The sequence below is a fragment of the Pyxicephalus adspersus genome, chromosome 12 (genome assembly GCF_032062135.1).
Source record: "Pyxicephalus adspersus chromosome 12, UCB_Pads_2.0, whole genome shotgun sequence".
Lineage (NCBI taxonomy): Eukaryota > Metazoa > Chordata > Amphibia > Anura > Pyxicephalidae > Pyxicephalus > Pyxicephalus adspersus.
In genome coordinates, this window is record NC_092869.1 from 33,265,745 (window position 1) to 33,288,619 (window position 22,875).

Consider the following 22,875-nt stretch of genomic DNA (forward strand, 5'->3'; position numbering starts at 1 on the left):
ACCAATGACACACCAAAGGCACTGCCTCCTAGCTTGTTTAACTGCTGAATTCCCTTCAGATCTATTGTTTTTTTCAAATTAGATTAAAAGTAAAAATCAGCTCCTGTTTACTAGGCCTTGGGTCATTCTGGCTGACATTTTTTGGCACCTATTTCACCCCATAAGTGCACATTATTTAAGAATGCATTTTATTAGTTTAAGCGGTGTTTCCAAACCCTTTTTTTCATGGAGCAACCCTTGAAATAACTTTCAGGTGTTAGCCTAACAATTGCCCCTGACATTATTAGCAATATTAACAGGTTACAGTACATCGGTGTGGTGATCAGTCAGAAAAATGACTCTTGCTTTTCTGGCCATTGGGAGGAATGTCAACTTACAGAGAGCCAAAAAGATCATTGGTGTCAGTAGTATCTGACGTAAAAGGCACAAATTGTTCATTGTTTAGGGACCCCCACAGTTGGGTTCTATTGCATGCTGGTTGAGAAACACAAAGTTAAGTGATAACTATTGTCCATTCACTTTTGCTAATGTTTAAATGTCTAGGTATCTGCTGTGATGTTCTCTGCTATGGGGTTAGGGTCATCCAGTTTGCTCTCCTGGTGCCTTCCTCTGATCATATGATAAAATTCCTAGGAATATATCTATGACTTAAGTTACTGTAGGATCAGCCAGTGTGATTGCAGACGCCTTCCATTAAGCAGAGATTATGTGATAAAATATTGTCCACATGATAAGCCCTATGGAGCGTCAGGGTATGGAACTGAGCTGTGATTTTGCAGATGCTTGACCCTTTGCGCATTGTGTGTAAGCGTATTTCTCAGTACAGTGCACACAATGTTTTTGCTGAAGTAAGGTAATACTTGGTAGTCTTTGCACCTAAAGCAGGCCACATATAACCGTGAGGTCTTCCGATGGTGCTGATGTTACTTAAGTGAGGCCATGTTGCAACGTTTCATAAGTGAAATCATTGCCCTTTTCAGTCCCTAAAAAAAAGAAGCCATTATACTTCTTATCACATGAAGGGATCACAAACAAATAGGAAGCCTTGTTAAGTGATGGGGTTAATAAAAAAAAAAGCTTCATTACTGTTAATTAGTAAAGCACTCCAGCCCCTTGTTCCCTCAGGAAGCATAATTCTGCTGACATTACACCCAGCTGGGTAGTTCGTCAGCTCTGGCCAGGGAACATCTGGACCAAAGGAGGTGCTCGGCTGCCTCCCAATACTGCCAGGAGCTTCTCCCAATGGACTTCAAGGATGGTCGAGTGCAAGACTTCATCCCTGCAGCACAGCACGGAGCCGTTCTTAGTTAAATCTTACTGTAATGCTGTAGGAGTCCCTTTATTTGTATTCATTGGTATATTTGGGATGCGGTAAAGGGTTTTGATTCATCTTTCTTGTATTTGGAAGTAGTAATATTTAGTTTAATGTGAACCCCTACCTGGTAAGATTCTTTATTTGTCCTACAAGAAATTACAACATTATAAAATTACAGTTTTATATAATACAAAGACATGTAATGTGAAATGAAAGGGAGATTTTAAATATATTTCATACAGAAATGTTAGAATTTCAGTTGCATCTGCCTGTCTTCCTCTCCAGATTCCCAGGCTCATTTAGCTTGCCTTGATGTATTACATTAGAGGCCTCCTGAGCAGCTAAGCATTTACATACCTTTTTGCCCATTGCCTTACATAAATCTTACTGATACTTTAACTGTTTGCAGATCTCATGCTCCGCCTCTGTCCGCAATAAAAATCATCCCGGGAGGTAAACTTGTCCTAAAGGCCTAGAGGACATATACTGAGCACTAGCAAAGTCACCATTATTGCCTATCCGTTCCCTGCAGCTCATCTTTGCAATGATCTGCTATGTTTCTCTTTGTAGGAGCGGCTATCTTGGTTGACACAAGGCTTTATTTCTTTATGGTGATTTGATCAGGTATATTTGAGAAAAAGTAGAAGTGGAGGAATCGTAGATTAATGAAGCAGAGGCTGGGAGATCCTTGCGTTGCATTGCAGCTTTTTAGGTAAAGCTTTTTTTTCAGCAAGGAGAACCCTGGGCTGCCTGGTAGTGCCATTACCAAATCTCTTGAGATTAGCAGTGATAGGCAGTAAGGCTTTATATATAATGATACTAGAAATATAAAATAGAAGGAAAGTAGAGAGCTAGGTTTTTTTCTGGCAAAATATATTTAACGTTCTGCTGAAATACAGTAAATCATGATTTAAATCAAATCATCATAACAATGAAAAATAAGGCAGAACCACCCCATGTGAACTATCATGTGGGTATGCCTGTCACCTAGACAGTGAATACCTAACGAGATTACTCTAATAATTTGATGAAAAAGGAAACGTCTCAAGCCTGACGCGTTTCGCCGATAGGCTTTTTCAGGGAATACAGTTGAGAACGCATTACAATGTTAGATGCAGACCAATAATTAGTCAAAAACAAAGCAAAAAAAAAAAAAAAAAAAAAAAAAGAAGCAGCCCTTGTATTGTGACCACCAAAAAACAACCCAGTGGTTACTGAAAAGTGCCAGGTGGTACGCTCAGCTAAAAAGGGCTGGGAAGAACACAGATTAGACCTTTTAGTATATACAGGGATACTCCTATCCCTGTGTAAATGTTTATTTTGCTTTTGGGCTGTCCTGGGGAGATCCCATTTTCACTTGGACAAAAAATGGAGAAAAACTGTAACGTAAACCACCAAAAGAATTTCTAATAGAATTTTGGAGGGATCAGAACAGCTTTCTGGTTTTCATGCTACCTGTGTTATTGAGGGAGTTGGAGGAGGCTCTTGTCCTAAATTCTGAATCTGCTGTCCTGTAGTGCTAACAGAGCCACTCCTATTGTTGGTGGCATCTTCTGTATAGACTTCTTTCTTTAACCACTGAGCAGTACCTGCTGTACATTTTGCATAAGCTGCCCATAGGTAAACCATTCTGGCTACTGACCCATTTTTGGTATCTTAGAGATGTTGGGAATGGATTGTGTACACTGCACAGTGCATGTACAAAAACTGTAAACTAAATAACTAGTCTTTGCGTGTTTTTCCACAGAAAATTTCATAGCATTTTATTCTCTCGTTAATTTCACTTTTTTGTTTTTTTTTTTAACCTGTGCTTTGCAAGTGCAGAAAAAAAGCAATAGATACAGGTAAAGTATATCCATATGATGGAACATATCTGTAGTTTACCTGACAAGGTCAGGGTCTGGGTTTGCAAGGTTGCTTCTCTCATTTTTGCAATGAACGTTGTTAAAAGTGTTATTTGTTTGTAGATTTTTCATAAGCTTTTAATTCTAAATGGCTTCCTTTTTTTTCTCCGTCTTTTGTGTGTGGATTTTAGTAATGCGCCGTGAACTAATGCAAGAATAACTAGCTTGTGGGCAACATTAGAACACTTGGCAGGGGAGGTCGGAACTCGCAGCTGATGCGTTGAACTCTCCCTCCCTTCCTTTCAGGGTTTCAGGCGTTGGCCCATAACATAGGCTACTTGATAACATGGAGTCCAGCTGCAGGCTAAAGTTAATAGGGAGACAAGTGTCTGTTTCATCAAAGCAGCTGGAAATTTCTGATAACAATGTAATACATGAAAGACATCCATGCCAAGAATGGTAGGCATCAGCATGTGCAAATAAGGATGTGCTTTGTTATTAACCGGGTCTAACTACCAAAGGCTTAATCATTCTAATGACAAGCAAGATATAACAAAATAGAAGCTAATAGGTATAACCAGTTCTAGTAAGTGAAGCCACTCTGCTCATTTCAACAGGAATATGAATGCTGACATTTCTGCAAATGCCACTTTCCTGGCTGTTATTGACTTTTTTTATTGCCTGCAGCACTGGCCTGTGTACTTGTTCTTACATGGGTTTTACTATGCATGGCCCTGTTTCTTTCCAGACTCCAAAAACAAGATGACAGGGTTACACACGCACACCCGCGCACACACACACACACTACCTGGTCCTGCCGTGAAAGTCCTTGCACAGACCCTCCTTGTTATTGAATGACAACACTGTGTCTCAATTGCCCCCTTCCAATGATTTCTACAAATTGCCATGTTAACCCACATTGCACAGGTATGGTACGCTGTCGTCACCATTGAGAAATGCCATGAAGCCATTGCTTTAGTGCACATAGACATAAACTTGCTACAGGAGATGCAATCATGAATGCAAAAACGTAAAAACATTTATTGATTAAAAAAAAATTAAAATAAACAACACAGTTGTTTAGTGAACTAAATCTCATGTATTTAGCTTTACTTTAGGTTGCTATTTACGAAATGCTCAAAGAAGTCAAACCCATAAGGTTGAGAGCTTTGAAGCCAACCACATTTTGATTTAAAGTGCCCTTGTTGGGGTGGGGGGGGGGATGGGGGGTCAACTAAAATTATTTTTAAAGGGTATTTATATAGAGCCCCAATATTTTATGCAGCAATGTACATGCCGCTTTTATACATACGCATTCATCAGCCTATAAGCTAAATCTTTATCTCAGCACCCAGCACACCATCTCATTCGATAACTCTAGCCTTTGAAAAGCAGGTTCTGCTGGGAGGGTTCCTTCTGTTCACCCCCTATTTACAGCGGGACACAATATTAATTTTGGGGTTCATCGGAAGTAACCACAGTGACCAGCGGGGGGGAGTGTGTGACATCTGATTAGCACAGTAGAATTTATTATTATTACACGTCTTTACTACAGTCTAATGTCAATTTTTTGGGGGAAGCTAACTAACCTAACTGCATGTGTTTGGAATGTGGGAGGAAACCAGAGTACCTGGAGAAAACCCACAAAAAAAGGGGGAGAAGATACAAACTTCTTACAGATAGTGCCCTGGTCGATAGTAGAACCTGGGACCTAGCGCTGCTAACCACTGAGCTGCGGTTTCTACAAATAGGCCTGCAGACAGGTTTGTATAGAGCTGCTTTCTTTCTTTCTTAACTCTCTGACAGGGTCACTTTAAACCCTTCTGCAGACCAATTCATATTGAAGTTTAGTTGCTATTTGTTTGGCTTCTAGTGAACATTCTCATGTTTTTTAAGGTCATTCTAGCTATTTAAAGAAGAATGCAGAATCTAGTAGATCTGATGAGAGAAGTCTTGTGAATAGATGTTTTGTGTTAAGCGCAGTGAGTAATGGACAGTTTAGACAGTATTGTATGCATTGTCTGCACGTCATCTCAAGTGTTCATTCCTGCAGTGATGCGCACATTCTGCAAAAAGCTTTATCAGCCATTTAGTGCACAAAAGCAGTTCAATAAGCTAAGCAATGTTTACGGTATAAACAGTAGTGTCTTTGTTAAATTCTTCCTAAGTATTGGAGCTTTACCTATAAAAAGCATCCCCCCCACACCACCAATATCTGTTTATGTAAGAAATACAGGTTCAATCATATAGATACATTAGGTGCAAACACACACACCACAGGTTATTCACTTTGCTGTTTGACTTCTTATTAAGAATGGCTTTTTCTGCAGCATCATGCAAGGTTTCACATTGTGGCCTCAAGCAAAGGGTTCACATACAAACAATCTCAGGGCTTTTGTAATTACCTTGATAAATGAGAAATTGCTGAATGATATTAGGTTAGCTGCTCCTATGGTGAAATCGCAGTTCTGTACTGCCTTGCAGCGATGTCTGGAGAACAACATTGGCTCAATAGAATTATATAAGTGTATATTCTTTGGAAGGTACTAGTTCATTTTTTTTATTTAACAGGATTTATATAGCGCCAACATATTACGCAGCATGTACATTAAATAGGGGTTCCAAATGACAGACAGATACAGACAGTGACACAGGAGGAGTAGAGGACCCTGCCCAGAAGAGCTTACAATCTAGGAGATTTAAACCATTTTCTTGTCAACTTTCCATATGATTGTATGTTAATGCCTGGAATTCTGTAGTATTGTTACAATAAGACAAGTGCATCCCTGTTCTTTAACTTTTTAACAGGGGCTAGGAATCCATTAACTTCTAGGTCTTCAGCGATCCCCTGCTATATTAATATCTATAGCACACAGTAGAATCTCTCAATATAAGAATCTCTCTTATATTGTTAGGCATTGGGAAGAATGTCAACCTTATGGATAGCCAAAAAGATCATTGGTGCCACCTAAATTGACCTGAGAGGTCCAAGTTGCCCAAGGAACCCCTAGCATCCTCTGGTGCTAACCTAGTTGAGAAACTAACAATGTTGATAATAGAGAATCAATGTCTGTTATGGTTATATTGTAATTCCAGATTTCATCAGCAGGTGGCGATGAGGAAAGGTGTACAAATTCTAACTTCAGCTGCAGTAAAATGTGCAAGTGGAGTGTAGAAGGGACACTGCTGTGATATACTTCTGAACACAGGGGGGTTTGCAATTTACTAAGCAGTTTTTGCCAATAAAATGGTCTCATAATAAAACTGTTTTATGACCTTTTATAAACTGCAAACATTATACGAAAAAAACTTTTTTAGTATTTCTGTTGCAGCTGTCAAATGTATAGAAGCATTATTGTCTGACTCTGTGTGTTGCCACTTCTTTTTGGCTCAATTCTGAATCAAAAAAAAAAAAAAAATCAAACTTTTGTAGCTCTCAACTGTGCTGTTGGTTATCATGATGTAATGAAAACACAAGTAAAGAAAGAAAAGCGCTTTAGTTTCACCAGAAGTTTGATTGCAACGTAAGCTTTAGGAAAACCCTTAATGCTTTTCTGAATATGTATTTGTGTTTTATTTATCTGTGGCTCTGTGTCTTTATTGAAGACCCTGAAAACATTTCTGGTTTATGAGGAAACACAAATACATATTCCAAGCAAAGCTGTTGCCTGGGTTATGCAATGGAAATGTTTCTAAACATATGGAAGGGAAAGTTTAGCTTAAACTTTGCTTCTTATTTTGGCATCAGTCCCGGTCTATGGGCTGCAGCCGTCTGACAGGTGGGCCAGAGCCGCTGGTTGTGTCTCTGGACAGGCTCAGACCTGCGATGGGGGAGTGGTCAGGTTGTGGCATCATGACGTCACTCTGGGTGGAAGTTTCTTCCCCTTTGAGTGACACACGGCTCCCTGCTCCAGAGTCAGTGCATTTAGTGGTCCGCAAGCTCCAAAAGGTTGGGGACCACTGACCTATAGGGAATTCACAGCAGCCAGGTCCCCCTTAGCTATATTAAGTTCTCAGAAGTGCACTTTTTTCTAAACTCACCCACTCTATCCCTCTTCATGCGTACTTACCATATAATCCCACCCGAGGTTTTTCACCTCCAACCAAAAGATCTTTAGAAAACTGGCTGTGCATTGTAGGAACTTTACTATGGGGCCTTCTCCCGAGTGCCTTCAGCATAAGTTGATGGTCCAGTTGTGCTCTGCACTTTCATGGCCAGCAATCTGAAAATCTTTTGCCAGGATATAAACAAATGACAAAGGCAGTGTCCAACCCAGGAAATATTTTAAGCTGGGTGGGTAGAACGGGGAAGAACACTGGCAGTAGGTGTTATTTTTTTTTCTTTCTTTTTTTATTAAAAGTAAGCATGTAGTTTTGGATAGGCAAGGTGGGCTGGTTTGCTAATTGGAGAACAACAACAATGATAAAGTACACTTATAATGTAAAAAGTGAATACCTCTTAAGCAGGATTGGGTGTCTGTGCCAATATTTTACATTTGGCCGTAATTGTTGAGGACAAATAGGAAATAAAAGGACGTGGTAGCACAGTGAGCTTTGACACCTGAAACAATAGCCGTGACCACATGTACATATAGATGTAAGTGGGCCCTCCATCCTTCCAGTTTATAGAGAACTAATATTGTTGTCTTTCTTTATTTTTGTAATCATGTGATCGGTTAACTTTACCAGTTTAGTACAAAGTTAAATTTTTGCATGTTTAAAGCAGAATGTTCTTTGCATGTTTAAAGCAGAATGTTCTTTGCATATTATATTTTTTTGTATAACATTCTGTTCATGCAACATAAACAGCTGTTTTATACCTTCAGCAGTGAAAGCCATTTTGTATTTACAGTGAAAGCAGACATTCTGGCTGGCTAAGTATTCACAAGAGAATAAAACCTGCCAAGAACCCCGGCAAATGGTGATGTTCAGAGACCTTATACTTTTTGCCAAGAAATTTGTCTTGTGTTTGCAACAGGTACTATCTGAATGACTTCATTTTTGTTAAAACTCCATGATATCCCGTACCTCCATCATTAATTACTTCTAACGTTTCCTTGTACCTTGCAATGACTGTTCTTATTTTCCTTTAAATGTCTGCACAACAATTAACATTTAATTAGAAGCTTTAGAAGCTGTAATGGAGCAGTGTGTATGGAAGCGGCAGATGTTGCTCTGCTCTTCTTTATAGCACCCATCTCTCTCATCCGCGGCGCGGGTGGATGGGGGGAGTTGTGACACGTCCGTTCCCTGTGTTTTCATATATGTGCCTCTGTATGGGAAGCCTTCATTCTGAATAGGATGGAATGAATATTTATTAAAAAAGTCTTATAGTATCAGTGCCAAGTGATGTCAAATATGTAAATCAAATCTTGATGCCAACATCTTCTCTCATTAACTCCTTTCATGTCGCTTGCAGCATGTCTGCATGCCTAAAGTCAATTATTATTTCTGAAAGACGAATGTGCTGGAAAATATTTAAATGAAATAGAATTACAATCATATTAAACAAACTGCAAATGGCATTAAAAAAGTAATGGCTTTAACAAGGTTTTCCCCAAGTGCTTCAAACATATGTCAGTAACAGACATCCAGATACATCTCCACTTATACCCTGTGGATGGAGATTTCTTTTATTCAGCTCACGTAATAAATGTGTTTTGTGGCCAGTCATTACACGTGATTGCAAGACTGTATATAGTTAAAAAAAAAAACAATAAAGGAAGGAAATTGAGCCAAAATGTAATGTTTGCTCATGCAAGAGTGATATGTACAGTTTACTGTACTTTTTTCTTTTAATAAAATTCTTTTAAGCATATTTATAAAATTAAAATGTATTCTCATATTTACACAAGAGAATAATTTTATATATAAAAAAATTGTACAGGAGAATCCCCTAACAAGAATCTCCTAAATACTAAGAAACAAGCTGACTCTCATTATGCATCAAGCAAAAACCTTGTATAACTTAAACTCATTAACTCTGTATAGCAAACTTTTTATTAACTTTGCTTCTATGTAGCCCCAAGTCCTCAGGTCATATAAGGGAAGTGGGCTTTGTCCTTGGCAAACACTGGCTTTGAAAAAGTCAGCATTTCCAAAATTTTTCTTGTTACTTGGAGGTTATGGCACATGAGCTGAAGCAATTGATCTGTTCAGTAGGGAAATACTGTCAGGGTAGCAATAGGCACATTTGCAAGCATGCACTATGCTGTCAGTATATGCTTAGGTGTAAAGTATAAAGAACAGCATTGCAAAGAATAACCCTGTGAATGTTTATAAATAGGTGGTCTGATATGCCTTCATCCCATTATCCAGACCACACGAGACCTTCTGTACCTCTACAGACATTGCTGTAGTGACCATACTGAGCTCCCCGACCACTTTAGTCTCTTGCCAGACTTTCTAAAACTATAATACTTTTGTACACTCTCTGGGAACTTTTGTTAGGTACACCTTAGTACTGGGTTGGACCTTTTGCCTTAAGAGCTGTTGTAATTCTTCCTATCATGTTCCGTGTTCTCTCTGGCCCCTTTTAGCCAGGCGCAGCACCCAACACTTTTCAGTAACCACCCGGCTAACAAAATAAATTCTGGGTTGAACAATGTCCCGGATTCATGAATGTGCTGAAATAATTCCTTTGGGTTCTTGGCCCATGTTGACATGATAGCATCACACAGTTACTGCAGATTTGTTGTCTGCACATCTCCCTTTTTATCACGTCAGGGGTGCCCTTTCTGGATCTGGATGGTGTAAAGGCCATTCGAGTCCAGTGAACTTATTGTCATATTCAAGAATCCAGTTGTAGATGATTTGTGCCCTGGCGCGTTATCCTGCTGGAAGTAGCGGTCAGAATATGGGTAGATTTTATGCTTGCTTCAAACCTGTGCATCTGTTTATATAAAAAAAAATATATTATATTGCTTTGTGCAGGTGTGTGAGTCAAAGACAAAAGTTGCATTTCCTATAAAAAGCCCGTATAGTTTGCGTCAGTGGATGAAAAACACCATTATTTTTGACAACACATCAGTGTACCACGTGTATTTTGAACTAGGCTATTAGATATAATGCAAAAACTCAGTGCAATGAGTAATGTATGGTCAGATAATAAAACACATTAGTGTATCTGTGTCCTTATGTGTTTATTTTTTTTTGTGGATGGAAGCTGCAGTTCAATAGTCTATCTGATAGCTTTCTATAGTTTGGTTCTGTGGCTCATTGTGATGGCTCTGATCTTTTAAGGTTGTTGCATACCAAGAGCTGTAGGTTCAAATCCACATCTGCACATTTTAACAATGTCCCTATAGAAACATCTTTAAAAATCACAGTAATTTTGGATATTATGTACAAATGTAAGAGCCATATTTTCATAATTTTTCAGATATTTTTTCATTTATAAAAACAAAACAAAAAAGCTTGTTTGACAGTGGTTACAATCAGTTTCCTTGCTTTATCTGTGAAATAAAAGGTATTTAGGTAACAAAAATACTTCCTTTCAGGATGTATGTTTGAAATCGTGCACCTAAAGTTATTTCCTGGTAATTTCTTGTAAAACAAAATAATAATGAACTTGGTGTGAGCTGGATTTGAACTTATGACTAGCTGCATGACTGCTTTGTAAGAGCGCGGCTAATTCACTGAGCCACAGAGACATGTTCCGCCTGTTTAAATAACAGTTGGAAACATTCCTCCACAACATCCTTTTTATGAACCAGTGCCCAAAACAGCTGCAAACTGCAAATGATGTCTTATTCTTTCTCTTGTACAAAGTATTATTATATTTCTCTCTTTCTCTGCGCCCACTCTATGTGCGCTCTCTGCTCCCTCTGTCTCTCTTTCTCTTCAATCTCTCTCACACTCCCTTTCTCTCTCACTCTCCACACTCTCCCCACTCTCTCTCTGGAGCCTATACTTCCTATGAAACCAGAAGATATTTCTTGCTTTCTTGACATTGCATGCAATTATTAAGTCTATAATCTACCAGAACACCCAGATCCTTCTTCATCATTGACTTCCTCAGCCGTACTCCTACAAAATATGAAGCAAGTATGTTTTACCTCCCATGTGTAGAACTTTACATTTATCACCATTAATGCTCATTAGTTGCCCTATCACACAGTTCATTCAGGTCTGCCTATAGGCTAAAGACATCTTCTAAGTACATCTTATTCCACTGCATTGCTTGATGATTGCAAACATGTAAAGTGTACTTTTCTTCCCATATTTTGTATCAAAAAATAGATTAACAAGTAACTATCCCAATATTGACCATTCAGAGTTTTAATCATTAAACCTAAAATATGGTCTTTAAGCCAGCTTTCTATACATTTACAGACAACATTTTATAAGCTTTTAGACTTGACTGTGGTTTCTGTGTCAATTGATTTTGCAAAGTTCAAGCAAATTTAATTATCACAGCCACTTCATTCTCTAGTTTGTGCTACAGATATAGATCTGTTTGGTAATATAGATGTTTTATCAGTCCATGGTATAGGTATATACCTTGTTGCAATCCATTACAGTCATTAAATTGTTGTTAAAGATCACATTTTCCATTGTAACAGACTACAATAGCAAATACATGCAGTTACATGTGCTAGATGTAATTTTTAAAGTTTATACTCCAAGGCTATGACCTATGTTGGATGGCCTTCTGACCCTGGAATTTATAGTTCATGATTTTTATTCCAAAGTCTAAATCTAAATAGGTCATTAAACTGAGATAAGCATGTTTTTTAGGCACACTCTGGTATAAATGCATACAGAAGACCAAAATATTGTAACTTTGTGGCAGGACTAAAGAAAACACTAAAGACTAAAGCTGCATACACACGTCAGATTTTTATCGCCCGATAATCAGCATCGGCCAGATATCGGGCGAAAATCTGCCGTGTGTACAGTCGGTGTCGTCCATCGTCCGAACGACCTCCCTGGCGGATCCACGGACGATGGACGACAACCGATCCTAATGAAAGGGAAGGGGGAGAGCGCGCAGCAGGGTGCCGCTCCGTCGCTCTCCCCCTCCCCTCTCCATAGAGCATGAACGGTGCTGTATGTACAGCACCGTTCATGCATCGTGCAGTCCTTTGTCGTTGGAAAGGATCTTTCACGATCCTTTCGAACAAAAACTCGAACACGAACAAAAATTGCACGTGTGTACGCGGCTTTAAGAGTTATGCAGATTGACTTGCTTCAATGAGAGGTCACTTTAACATGGTGCTAGTAATTAAAATTTATCTGAAGCCTTTTTGTAAAGTCTGGGGAATGGTCAAGACTTTTGTCATTAGGTTATAATGAAATAATATATGATTAGATCATACCTTTATTAAAAACCACATATTAAAATAAGAAGAAATTTTGCAACTAAAGGAGGATTCTATGTAAATATGTAGGTTTTTTGGTATGTCCCTGGCCTGGTAATGTATAGAGAAAGGAGAAAGAAAAGTGAAAGACGGGCTTTTACCAGAACTAAACTTGTTAATACACTCCAGTGTTTATTCAGTAAATGTATATTCCTAGTCTAAGCTGAACATATATCTGCTATGCTAAAAAGATTTTTCCAGATACAGATTATCTAGGACAGGACATAAATTTGCACTTAATTTACAGTGTGGTTAGGCAGATATGAACAGGAAAGTTGAAGTTACTCCGTCCTGACGCGTTTCGCCCATTGGGGGCGTCCTCTGGGGATTTGAGAGATCAACATTTCTGACCGTAAACCGGTATAGAGGCCACGTGTGAAGGTTAGTGTAACCAAACAAGGTGTGTGTTAAGGACTTTGTAAGCTGGCTGCAATCACTTAGAATGTGATATTGGTATTCCATTGAAGTTTGCCTATCTTGAAAGGCAGTATAGGTAGTGTCACCATTATTCATATGCAAGTTAAGTCTGAGGGGTTGAATGATGGTTATATTATGGGACCATTAGTTATCAAGGAAGATTGCATCTGATGTTAATGGAGACTGCATCCGCTCCACATTGTAGTTGGTGTACTTGAAAGTGGTTTAGATTCTTACTTGCGTTGTTTTGTTCTTTTTTGGTTGTTTTGCAGTGGCAGAAAACACTCCAGGTTGGTATATTGTTGTTTTCATGTGGACTTTCAAATCCTACCCTCCAAGTAGTGCCAACAAAACAGGGCAGTTTATTCATTGAGGTAAGGTGAGCCGTCAGCAGCCAGCCAAGGGCCCTTTGACCCCTTTCACTTTTCTTTCTCTTTTCCACATATTAGAATAGTCAGAGGAAGGGACAATTGAAGCAACAAAGGAAACCCAACACACTTCAGATAAAGTTTGAGCCATGTTGGTCAGTGGGGCTGCAATAAAGGATGTGGATAGGTTGGCATGGGTGGATATTCAGTTGTGTGCATATTCAGGGAAGTTCTAGACATTTTCACTACTAGGATTATAGAAAGATGAATTCCATGTATTCATTTGTTTAAAGCATAAATCCTCATTTGCATGACTTCCAATCTGCAGGAAATAATGCAGAGGCTTCTCTTTAGGATTCAGTGGCAGATAAGTGATGAAATAATTGATTTTCTATCTCTAATTGGCAAATGTCAAAAAGCATATTAGGCTGAAAGCTGCAACATTAGTAGGATTACAAATATGGCAATGTTATGGCGTCCTGCGATTGCCAATAAACAATAAAATATTCAGATGTACAGTAAACAGGACTCATTAGCAGAGAGTTTTCTTCATACCTGGAGAAAATAATTGGGAATACTAAACCATAGATACTGTAACAGTACTGTAATATAATGTATTTACCAGTTTTTAAATCTTTTGAGTCTAGGTACAGCAGGTTTTTTTTTTTTTTTAACACTGAGGGATTCTGGAAAATAACTTTCTAGTCTCAGGGAACCCCTGATAATTGCCAGAGGTTATCGTACATTAGGATGATTGGATGAATGCTGGGAAGAATGCTCCTTACATGAGTGCTTATCTCCTCTTCCCTTTGTAGATAGCTATTTATTTATTTTTATTTATTTGTTTTCAGAGGTTACTTACAGGCCCAAAAATTATTCATTGCTCAAGAAACCCCCAGCAACCTCTTGAGAAATGCTGTCTTTGACTTCTGTAGTCCAGCAGCCAAAGTCTCCAACATACTATGTAACAGGGTGAGAAAGCAAGTATTACCTTGTGTTATGTTAACCAAAGCTGCAAATTAAAAAAAACTTTTGAAATATTTGCACTTTTAAGTTTATATGAAATTATACCGATTGGAGTGTTTAAAAACAAAACTTATCTACGTCTTTTTATTGCCTTTTCTGGTGTGCAACACATGTCAGACACTGAGAATGTTGGTGCTAGGTGCAAAAGGGGCAGTTACAGGTACAAAGATTTGGTAAGGTAAGTATCAGAAGTTGGAGGGCTACAAATACACTGAACTTTTGTGCTGAATGGGGAATATGACTATACCTTTCTGCTAAACCTATCCCTTAACCTGAGACTAACCCCTTATTCCAGCCCAAAGGTGTCTCTCTCCCTGTTTTGTTTGGTGTTGCTTTTATTATTTTTTTCCCCCTCGATTGGCTGGTTCAGCAAATGTGGCTAATAGAAAAAAATACTAATTTTTTTTTTAAAAAAAGACTTGTGGTCTCTCTTTTAGATACTCAGCCCCCTTTTCATAAAAGGCTGTGTTGTGCCATTCAGAGAAAGATTAATTATTCTGGAAAATATGCGCAATAAAGAATGCTACTTGTCTTGCAAATAGTTAAAGGAGTTGGCGTTGCCAGGAATCGTTAATAACGTGTTTGATTCTTGATAACCTGGTGTTCATTCTGGATCCGTGACTAACCCTTCAATAAAAGTGTTCAATGATGGAACACAGAAAATAGCCGCTTAAACCGCTTGTCAGCTAATTCACCTTCTTTAACAGAGCAGCTTCTGTGCAGCCATCATGTTTCAAGCAGCAGTTATTGCTCTCTGCAAGATCTCTCTGGCGCTGCCTTAGCAGTTACGGTTTGCGGTGCGTGAGACATGAAGGTGCATAATAAAAGGCCTATGTGGATTCTGCAGAGGAGGTGGGGGCAGGTGTCACGGCTCGCAGCAGAAGCCACACTGGACCTTTTGTTCATTTAGATGGTAGAGAAAATCAGAGGCTGAATAAAATTAGAAAATGTGTTGTTGATCTTGTGCATGGTTCATTCTAAATATTTAGCTGAGGGTCACATTGATTTCCGCAGTGGAACAGCAGTATGTGCTCTGGAGAACAGAAACATTGTTCTTTGTGCTTTACACACCGCTCCACACCCTTCTAGGGCTTTCCTGTTGATGAAGAGTCCGGTTGCACTCTAGGCCGCCTCTATGCTTTCTAAGCAGAGTCCAGGTGAGAACCACTGCAATGTAGAGATTTTCATCATCCCTTATCATTGCAATGCACACTTTGTTAAAGGAGGAACTCCATCTTACTCTGGGAGCACAGCACCCCTGTAGCAAACCCTGAGTTATAAAACTGAGTGCTAGTTTAGGATTTTATTATTAGAAGCTTTTCAACAATACAGCGGTATTACAGCTACAGCAACGCCATGTGTTAGTTGCCCAATCGAAGGCAAGTAGCCGCCAGTGGCAGGGTATAAGATGGCCCAAACCCTTTCAGGTTCTCGCTGAGATATGATCTTTCCCTTGGATGGATTATTGTACCTGGCCTCCTATACTGGAAGAAAATACAAATACATTCTACAACACTAACTCACAATTTGTGGTCGGTGAATTTGCACTGTAATTCCCCTTTATATCTTTCTGTGTTGGGTAAAGAGGGAGTATTCTCTGGTCTATAGCAGCAGAGTCCAAGTACAAATATAAGAGGGGTTAACAAGGAAAATGTATAATGTTGTTCATAACGTCCTAACACTTTCAGTCTTGTTATTGAAGCTTTCTAAACCATTAGGGTTGGGTCACCATTACAGGAACATGTGTGGTAATGTGCATGTTACTGCAAAATGTGTTATGTGCATTGGGCTGGTGTGATGCTTTTCATTCTAGGTGCCATCCTAGGGGACCTTTGAATTGGAGCACAGCATGTGGCAATGCTCTGCTGTACATGGCTCCATTGAAATACTCCATGCATCACTTTATTCTCCTAGCTGGTGCATTTGGTAGCCTATTCAAAAACAGGGTGCCTAGTGCAACAAACATGAACTGATTGTGCATGTGTTATTGCAGCACATTGCTGTGAATAGGCCCTAAATCAAAAAACTATACAGCAGTGTTCTCCCCAGACCCTTTTAGATAGGTGCACTACCCAGCACTTTTCAGTAACCACCTGGCTGTTTTCGAGTGGTTATTGAAAAGTTGGGTCACAATACAGGGTCTACCACCTGCCTACAGCTTCTTACCATCTAGCTTGATCTCTTGAGCTTTATCTCCCTTGCATAGGGATGATGAGATTAGTAGTTTACACAAGGAACATATGTGTAATGATCCCAGTCCAGGTCACAGATAGTGACCGGGGCACATAATTCCTGGAAAGCTCAACAGGTATTTTCTGTAGTCGGTGCAAATGTCCTGAAAGTTAAATACAAAAGCAGTTTCCATATCTGAGGATTGGTAAGCTGCAATAAACAACATTTTGTTCTTCGGTTTAGTTATTCTTTCATGGGCTGGGTTTGCTAGGGTAAGCCATTATTAAAGAAAAGAACAAAGACTTGGCACAGATGCTAACACTTTGAAGTGAGAGACTTGAACCCTTTGCTAAGCTTGCATGTATTGTAAGCCAACTAGTTTATGTACAAACGGGGACAGGGAGTGTCCTGTCTGCTTAGGAACATAAGTACAAGCTTACTTTTGTTATTTGTGTACAATCCCCGGTATTTATGGCTGAGCTTCTATTAGCTCGCTTTCATTAGATTTCAATCTGGAATAGATATTTGAAGTGCAGCAAGTGAAATATTTAAATAAGAAAACATCCAGGCCTGTCTTAGTAGCAGCTTGTCCCTAACCCACAAATCTCATTAGTTTGGGTCCAGTGATCTGTAGAGCTTGGACTGTAGTCAGCAGATCTGCAGCATCTAGAGTGGTGAGGAACCTGCCGAGCACAGCAAATGACTCCATGTCTCATTTGACTGTTTTATGGTCTGAAAATATGAGTGCTTTATACTGGGGTTTCAAATCTAGAACTGGCTGTGCTAGAGCTACCTGCTGCTGCTAGCCGCTCACCAACCATAGAAAATGTGTGCCAGCACTTTTCAGTCTTATGGAAGACTGCCAGGGTATTTAAAGGGAATGCAAATATGTTTCATGAATTTACAGTGAGGATCTATGCTAAGCAACTGCTGAGATAAATTGTATTTTTTTATAAGCCACATAGAGGTGCTAATGCAGCCATTACTAACTTTTATAACATGGGGGAACCCATTAAATACCTTTCACGTCTTCAGGTATCCCCTGCTTAAATTACAATATCTCACAGCTCACAGTATATTAGCCTGGTGGTCAGTGGGCCAAAAAATCATTGTATTACTATTAAACAGTATTTATTTATCGCCGGTCATTCAGAAAAGTCTAGCCTTATCTAGCTCTTTCCTCGCCAGCCATGCAATGGCAGGCTTGTGAGAAACACCAAGTTTTTTAAATTGTCAGCTTGCATCAGCAGTGTTCTCCCCAGCTACTTTTAGTCGGGCGCACCACCCAGCTCTTTTCAGTACCCCCCTGTCTGTTTTGGGGTAATTACTGAAAAGTTGGGTCACAATACAGGGGCCACCACCTGCCTAAGGCTTCTGCTCACCAAGCTTAAAATAATTCTGGGAAGAATACTGATCAAGACCTGTTAGGTGGAGTACAGAAATACTAAAAAAGGCTGTGATATTTTCAGGAAGTTTATATACAGACCTGCTGTCTCCTCCTCTGTCTGTAGTTCAGTCTTTGTTCTTCTCATGCGATATCTTTATGATATCACTGGGTCTAAATTTATGGATTGGGTGGGGGTATTGGGGTGGAGAAGAACTTTCAAGTTAATGTAATTACTGCAATAATAACTGAAAAATATACACCTACTGAACATACACAAAGCCTACTCTTCCAACCACCCTCACCAGTGTTTATTTTACAGACGTAAATTTTTTCAATATTGATTCAGGAAACCAACATGTGCAGTCTACCTGGTGGAGGAATACCTGACAATATCCTGTAGGAAGTTCCATACCTCCCTATGAGAAATCATAGCAAATCCTGAACCTTCCTTAACATGTGCAGCAGAAGGAATTCTATACCTCCCACTAATAACACAGAAGGTGACCTGTTACACCGGCCTTCATTGGATCTTTTCTGTATCCCCCTGATTATAGCTCTGTGTTCTCCCCACCCATTTTTAAGTCGGGCGCACCACCCAGCTTTTTTGGTGGTTACTGAAAAGTTGGGTTACAATACAGGGAGTGCCACCTGCCTAGAGCTTCTTTCCATCCTGCTTAAAAGAAAATACGGGTAGAATACTGTAGCCCTTGATGTAATTTAGTTCTAAAGTTTTGTATTTGATGCCGATATCAAAAACATCAGCTAGGTGCAGCTGCCCTACAAGTTTTTTTTCATCTGGACAACAATAAACAAGTCTGAGTTTTTCTTCTTAATAAACACATCTGTTACAAACCACATCACAAGTTTGGTATATTCAGAGTTCATTTGAAGATTGTTTGCAGACGTCAGACCTCATTGTAAAGCCCCGTGTTATTGTCCTTTGCTCATATTGTATCTTAGATCGCCGGTCACAGAATGAAGAGGATGCAAACGCCCTTATTGACTTCCTCAGCAGCTGCCTGGGTTAGCATTAGTCCATATACTAATACTACTACTTTGTGCATGGAGCACAAAGTCTGCAGAAGTGTATTCTGAACCTTTTCAGGGCTTATTCTGCCATCTGTAATTTTACTACAGCCAACCTAAGTCTGTCTCTAGCCCTCTGTCTGCATAAACGGATTACATTTAACCTAGCTAGCTACTTATCTGCAGGAAGCATCATAATCCTAATTCTCTTTATGAAGCTTTTAAGGGCAGACAAAGATTTATGGTTTAGCCTGTTCAGGGACAGTTCTCTACACTTGGATATGAAAGTAAACTTTGATTAGTTTTGTTATTGCACAGGTAGGTCTTCTACCTGGATTTATAGCACAATCATGATTTTAGCACCAATCTTCAGTAAGGGGGGATATATTAAATCGGGTGATGGCCTTTCTGCAATAAAACACCCTTACCTGCCAAATGGCAGATTTTTTGAATGTACTTACCTGACCCTGCCCCATCGCAGGCACCACTCTCTTCTTATTTCTCCCTTTTCCTAGTTCCCTTTTGCTCTTCTGCAATTCTTATTGGTTGGGTAGGGATGACATAACAGTATTTTGCCCAATTTTTTTCCCTCCTAAATTCATAAAGCTTTTTCCTGCAGACTGGTGACAATGTTTAGTGTTTCCCCTTTAAAATCCCACCTGCAGGTTAACAGCTGGGTGCTGGGAGAGATTCTCCATAGATGACCTTTATTGTCACCGGTTGCAGCAAAGTGTGATCTATAACTGATCTCGGGAACATGGAACATTCCCCACCGGCTTCCATGTTGATAGGACTGAAAAATGATATAGTGTGGTAATTAGTGGAAGGGAAGTGATCAGGGCTGGTATTATTACAGGCTCGCTAGATGACCTTCCTTAAAGGAAAAACACAGAAGAATGGAGGAGGTAAAGGGGGGGCTTGGTATCCGGGAATCTAGTGGACAATGACATATTATTTTATGAGGATGGGAACCCAAGAGGGAAATGTTTTCAATTAAAAATTCATGAGTTAGAATAACATTGCAACATAAGTAGATTAATAAAGGAAACCTGTCATAAGAGAATCATAGAGGCTGCCATTGCTGTAGTGCCCTTCTGAAAATATTGGCGGCTCTGCATGCAGTTTTTTTTTATTACTTTTTATTTAGATTCCATGTTTGTTACATAAAACATTTAGGAAAACAACTGAAGTAAAATAGAAAATAGGAAAACAACTGAAGTAAAATAGAAAATTTACCAAAGGACGCAGACATTGCATAAACTGTGGAGTCAGAGTTCTTTGTTTGGACTCCACAGCCCTGGAGACAATTTGGGATCCTTGAAAACCTGAGTAGACTTTGAGTAGAGCACAATGCAGAAATGTCTTCTCACGTGATTTGAGATCCAGTTCCATAAAAAACCAATAGTTCAATACAAACATGCAAAAGATTTAGCTACATAAGTATGGCACCATGATATAGCCAGTTATCTTTGTAAATCATTCCCACTCCGCTCATCAATAACTTAGATATGCATTTAAAGGTTTTGTTATAGCTTTTGTGTTGATTCAGCCAGAATAGGTTCCTATGCACTCTGCCTGTGCTGAATATTATCAAATGCATTTTTCAAAGCAAGACTACAGAGCCCTTTCCCCTCTGGCCATTATATGATAGGTGAGATGCAGTAGTCCTGTCTTGTTTCTGTTGTATTTGTACAGATGAGTGAGTGTTGTCAGGCTACGTACACACGTCAGATAATTCTCGCCGGATGCTCACCTCAGGGCTAGTATCAGAGAAGAATCTGCCATGTGTACAGAGGCCGTCCGAGTCGTTCATGGATCTATCCTGGTGAATTGAAGAACGACCTCAATGAAAGTGATGGGGAGAGAGCGCATTGGGGTGCTGCACCGTCGTCCTCCCCTCTCCATAGAGCAGAACGGTTCTGTATGTTTCAGTCTTTTGTCGTTGGAAAGGATCGTAAAAGATCCTTTCCAACGACAAAAATCTAATGTGTGTACCCAGCCTAAGACAGGAGTGAGTTACTGGGAGAATCACCAGGTGATAAAGGAAAAAATAAAACTAATGCAGCCACCAGATATAAAGACTGGTAAGCTGCATTGTAATATCATTTTTCTTTTGATTTGAAATACACTTTGAGCACTGTTTATACATATATAGATGTTTGAAATATTTCTGTACACATATTTATTCATGTTACCTCCCCATATTGATGTATGCTTATCCCTGTTAGGAAAGTTGTAATTTTCCAGAATTTTACCACCAGTACAATACATTCGCAATAAGTTGGTACCCCGTGGAGCCCATTGTTCAGGAGAAATAAAAACCTGCACAAAACCCTAACAAACAGGAATAGGGCAATGCCTCCCGTTGCTTGCAGAGTCTGTTAAGCGCACATAATTTAACAGCAGATAAATCTGTCCTCGTGTTTATGAATTTTCTTTTTAACCCTGTTGATGCCAATAACCAAACCTCCGCACAGCCGCTTTAAGCATTACTTGCAATAGTTTTGCAGTGTAGGAATTCCATCATTGTGATGTGCTTGGTATTGAAAATTAAGATAATATTTTCCAACGCTTTGATGAGTCTCTACTTAAAGGTTATTCTCTGTACTCTATAGAAAAGTAAGCCATCACAAAGCAAACATTGAATGGGGTTTTAGCCTGAAATGGCCAAAAGGACTGTTTGAGCAGTGAGGTGGTGAATCAGACAAGCAAAGGTAGACATCCTAATATTGGGGATACTATTAAGAAGTCATTTAGTGTTTTCCCCCCCTAATCATATCCACCCAGTCTTTGGATCCCTCGATGGTGCTGGTCCTTCACACGATCCGGTCCTGCGTGGTCCTGGAAATGCTTCTAGTCCCGGCACAGAGGAAGCACCGGGCGCCGCCATTTTCTGTCTTCTCTTCTGTTTTCTTCTTGTCTTCTAGCTACGTCACCCAAATCTCACATCCAAGATCGGGTGAAGTAGCCGCTGTTATGGGGGGGGAAGAGAGCTGCGCTAACTGCACATGCGTGATTTGGCATCTCTTTCTCCTTGGTGGAAAAAATGCCTTCTGCGCATGCCCGTTGCCACAGCCAGAGTCTCCCAGGATGCATGACGTGAAGTAAAAATGTTGACTTTAGGTCCGCTTTAAAGACTTTTTCACAATATAGCAATGTAGTATGGTTAACCTGACGTTCACATATTGTGTTGCAAGGCTTTGCAGCATATTAATTTAAATGGGTGGCACATTGCACAGGAAATGGAGTGTATTCAGCATTTTTTTTATTCTTTACAACACACCCCACAGACATGCTAGTGTTCTCCCCAGAATTTTATTTTTAGCTGGGTGGGAAAATGCTCCAGGTGGGTGGTGGCTCCTGTATAGTAACCCAATTTATTTACTGAAAAGTGGTGCGCCTTGCTAAAAGGGGCAAACACTGCACCCATTGCCATGCAGTGCAAACTGAAGTTATGTTTGAGGTGACAATAACAAAGAATGGCAACCCAGCACACCAATGCATATGTTATATATTTGCATGTATAGTGTTAATGCATTGAAATGCATGCATTGAGGCAGCACACTAAGCCCTAAGCATTCCTGAATTGTGTGAATATTTGCATATTAATCAGAGCTGCATGGAAAATATTCAGGGTAATGCCATTGTCATCCCCTCTCATTTATGTTCTGTCCTAGGGCAGGAATACAGAATTGTTCTCCTTCTATAAGGCAGTTGTTCTATGCTTCCTCAGAGATTAAGGGGAACAATGTAACTGATATGAATGCATGATTGATTTCTTTTTCTCAAACAGACCTAACTAAGCACTTTTATTAATTTATCAGCTTAAAGCTACGTACACACTTCCAATTATTATCGTTGGAAAACGAACGACGAACGATCCTGCACGATATCTACGAACGATTGTATAGCACCGATCCTGCACATAGAGATAACGACACGATCGTTCGTAGATATT

General features: G+C 39.5%; 1 protein-coding gene across 2 annotated transcripts in view; it reads left to right on the forward strand.

Annotated features, from left to right (window-relative positions):
• The window catches only part of BRF1 (BRF1 general transcription factor IIIB subunit), a 211,291-nt gene that overhangs the window by 26,494 nt on the left and 161,922 nt on the right, over window positions 1–22,875 (forward strand). The gene's annotated exons all lie outside the window — the stretch shown is intronic.